The 4,504-nt window shown below is 41.5% G+C and overlaps 1 pseudogene; it reads right to left on the minus strand.

Moving 5' to 3' along the window:
* The window catches only part of LOC138023102 (voltage-gated potassium channel KCNC1-like), a 4,406-nt pseudogene extending 119 nt beyond the window's left edge, over positions 1–4,287 (minus strand).
* Positions 4,288–4,504: the final 217 nt, after the last annotated feature.

Genomic DNA, 4,504 nt, shown 5'->3' on the forward strand with positions numbered 1-4,504 from the left:
TTGAAGACTGCATTATCAAGGCGTTAGCTGCACCCAGCAGGAGACGACGCTTTTTCGCCGGTAGCTTCATCTGCGCTTGCGCATGAGAGTAGTACAGAGAGACATTGGTACTTATAACAGAGATTGGCATTGCCGTGATTATGATTGACAATACTGCACACAGAGCTCCACATACCTTGCCAAATAGCGTCACAGGTGCTGCATCACCGTAACCTACTGTGATGATGGCCCACCAGAATGACTCAGGGATCGAAGCAAATTGTAGTCAACCGTGGTGACAATGCGAATATAAAAGGGCCAAATAGCAATAAAATCGATCCAGTTTGAGATTTGCTTCACAAAGTCTTGTTTGCTTGGACAAGTGGCAAGTCTGAGTGCAAACTCAATAGTGAACCAGATGCCACAGACACCTTCCAAGAAAGCCATTGCAAGATAAGCAGAAGAGTCGCTTGACACTTCCTGGATTGTTTGCACACAGTGTCCAATTACTGATAAGATAATAAACATCAGCGACACAAAGGACATTACCTGAAAAGTGGATGGAAGGGTAAATATTGTGTGTTAGACTAGAGTAATCAAAAACAAATTTTAAGTCACAGTAAGTTAAAACGAGGAGAACTACTAAGTTATAAACAAAAATTATAAAATTTGTCTTTAAGAATGGCAAAATGTCAACTACGGAAACACATTAGGTTGGAAGATGCGGTGCATCCATAAAAACAACTTCATTGGGATGAACAGACCATGAGAACGAGGCTCATTTGGACCGCTTCCAAAGCGGTACGAGGTTAAATAAAATGGGATTTAAGGTCTATTGAACACTTCTATATCAAGTTGTTCCGTGTGCCAATTGTGTATCAACTATCCAGGATCGAAAGAGTGGAAGTTAGGCGAGAGTTTATAAGAAATGACGACGGATACGGCAGCGACAAAGTCACAGAACAATTGTATCATTGGTCAGTGAAAGAGAACCAAATTTCACGGTGCTGCACGTGCGACGCGCGTTTTAGTTCATTTGTCATTCGTCACCCCGCGAGCAGAGCCTCTCTAAAACTCACCAGAGAGCAAGCAAGAGAGGCTCTGCAGAATGGTGTCAAGTCTTCTATGTCGCCACAGCCCAAGTTTCTGGGCTAGTCACTCCGGTCAAACCGGTTTAAGGCAGCGTAAGCATTATATTTTTGACAAGGTAAAGGTCAAACTCGAACATTCAGTACAAAAACCAATATGGCGTCTAGGAGTGCGATCGAGACGTGGTCTGGTAAGTACTTATGTATCCCTTATTACAATGTATTTAAATTATATTATAAGGTATTACTAATTTAAATACACTATATTAAGGGATACACGAAGTACCTACGCTTGGCCTGGGTTTGAAACCGTCTCCAAGCAACGACTTGCGCATACTCAATAAAGACTTCACGCGATTTCTGCAGAGTCTTGTCTTTCTCGTCGAGTTAAGAAAGGCTTTGCTGGCAGGGTGATCTCCCGTACTTGAAAAACAAAAACAAACAAAGACGAAATTAGGCGTTTCGACGACAAGGTGAGCACGCAAAAGTGAATGTTTCATTTGCTATCTTCCAAGTGATCTCGTGACGTAATTCGGAGGACTTGGGAGAGAAATTTTAACGTCGTATCCCACAACGGCGCGCGGCCTTAATTTCGAATTCAACATGGCAAAGGCGAGGTTAGATCTTGTCGGGTCTACTTGAATGTTCAATCACTAACAGGAAATGTGGTAGACACGTAATGATCTGTTGAGTTTTGGCGATGGCAATACTGCAGGGAGTTTGGAAACAACACCTAAGGCCGCGCACGGTTGTGGGATACGGCGTTAAAACTTTTCTTCCCAGTCCTCCAAATTACGTCACCAGATCACCTGACAAAGATATTTAGCCAAGTTAACTTGGCTAAATATCTTTGTCAGTAATCTTTTATCGCCGCATATTCCAACTGAACATTGTGCTACTGACACTTTCACTTTTGTACAGGACATCTAATCTTTATCCATGTTTGGTAAGTTTATGATCTCCTTTGATGTAGAAAGTCTCTTTACCAACATACCCCTTGAGGAGTGCATTGACCCAGCAGTCAATTACATTTCCAAGGGCAATCCTGACCTTAAGTTAAGTGAACCTGAACTTAGAAGCCTTTTTACTATAGCTACCGCCCAGACTCATTTCTTACTTACTGGCTCCTTCTATAGTATATAGAAGGAGCCAGTAAGTAAGAAATGACCAAATTGATGGCGTAGCCATGGGGTCTCCTCTTGCCCCCGTTCTAGCCAATCTTTTTATGGGGCATCATGAAACACTATGGCTAGAGAATTTTCAAGGCTCTGAATTGTTATTTTACCGCCGATATGTTGACGACACTTTTTGTTTATTTCACTCGACACATGATGCCATTATATTTTTCCATTACATCAACTCTAGACACCCATTAGGTTCACTATGGAAAAAGAAGCTCATCACAAATTACCCTTTTTAGATGTTTTAGTTGATAATAATGATCCCATTTCTTTTCTAACTAGTGTTTCCCGTAAGAAAACCTTTACTGGGTTATTAACTAATTATTTCAGTTTCACTTCGTACTCTTACAAAGTGGGTCTCATCAGGACTCTTATTGATAGGGCCTATAAGATTAACAACACCTGGTTGGGACTACACGAGGACATAACTAAGCTTATGGAAATCCTAAAAAAGAATCTTTTCCCTGCCCATTTAATTGAAAGGGTTGTAAACCGTTACATTACTGGGACCCTAAGTAATCATTGTCCCCAGGGTTCCCTTCCCACTTCGCCCATATTTTATTTTAAGCTACCTTACATAGGTCATTTTTCTGCAGTCGTAACTCAGAAAAAGATCTGTCACTTATCAAGCACTACTGCAATGATTTGGACATCAAACTAGTTTTTTCCTCATTTAAGATAGGCAACTTGCTTGGTGTGAAAGACCCTATCCCTGGCGGGCTTCGTTCACGTGTGGTTTATAAGTTTGTATCTGCGGGCTATAATGCCTGTTACGTCGGCGAAACAACCCAGCATTTTTCCACGCGTGTGCGTGAGCACTTAGTGATAGGGCCCTCTCACATTTTGAAACACCTACAGAATTCCGAACAATGTCGCGCCCTGTCTTCAGGGGAATGTTTCAGGTCATTCAGTACTTGAATGAATTGTAATCTGTTTAGTTTCCAATGGTCAGGTTTTGTTTATTGTTACTTCTGCTTTATCATGCAAGTTTTATTGTTATGTTCTTTTGCTAAGGTGACTACATGAGCAGGGGCTATGTAGTGAAATTTTTGTTCCTTCTTTTGTGCCTTAACCTTCTTCTTGTGTTGGCAAAGGTCTTGCTTTGGCCTCAGGTGGGGGGCCCTTTCACTCATTCCTCGCTTAGGGCTGTGGCATGTGTCCCCTCACCTTTGCTGGGATCATGTCTTCTATATTTGGATATTTCCTAGGTTACCATGCTGATTTTCAAGAAATGGCGTAGCCCATCAGGGCTTGGCCAAAATATCCCAAACAAATGTGGTATTACTTGTGTCCCAGCAAACGGAGCTCGCCCAGAGCAATGCCTTGCCAACAATATCAGTCAGACTGTATGGAGCATGAAGCATAAATATAAATTTTTTCCGACCAGCATAGTACATAATAAATGAATTCACGATTAAAAAACGTCAGTTTAGAAACCATAGAAGAGAATAAACCCTCTTTTCGCTTAAACACGTCTCCCTAACGGTACAAAGTCCCGTATTCACAAAACAGTATAAAAATCACATTTCATTATTTCTTTCCGTTAGAATTTGAAAAGGTATTCGTTGCCAGCACGATTGTTCGCCTGCAAAATATTCGACGGGACTATCCGCCAACAAATCGCCAAGTTCGGAATCTTGGTCATCCTCCTCGATAGACATTTTCGCCTTTTCAAAAAACTTTATATTTTTCTGGGCTTCCCTGTGTTGCGTATAATACGACCAACAACATGATTCCATTTGTTTTTCGTCGATTCCCCAAAAGGCTAACTCTTCTTCAAACAAGGGGCCGCATACATCGTGCGGACAGTGTAGTTTCCCTGTGCGGTAGTAATTAATAATGGCCGCGAATACGCCGGGATGTCTATCAAAGAACAATTCGTATTCGTTCTTTTCGGCATCGTAGTTGTTGGCAATAATTTGTGTATTTTCGGCGACCCATGCAAGCCGAGTGTCCGGAATACTTCGAAGTGTACTTCGATAAGTTTCATGGCGAACTCCACCACAATTAATTATAATGCGCTCCTTATCGTCAGACATGGCTATTCATCATTCCAGTTGCACTAACACACGATTTTTCCCTATTGACCCCCTGATATATCAACGTAACATCGATTGTTTATGAAATATTTTGACCGAACGTTATATCAAAACATGAAGCTAAACCGAAGCGAAAGAAACCTCCTCTGACATTACCACGACTGCTGCCAATGCTTGAACAAACTCCGTATGATGATTTCTGATATAAACACTCGGA

This window comes from Montipora capricornis, chromosome 11, assembly GCF_036669925.1.
Source record: "Montipora capricornis isolate CH-2021 chromosome 11, ASM3666992v2, whole genome shotgun sequence".
NCBI classification, from domain to species: domain Eukaryota; kingdom Metazoa; phylum Cnidaria; class Anthozoa; order Scleractinia; family Acroporidae; genus Montipora; species Montipora capricornis.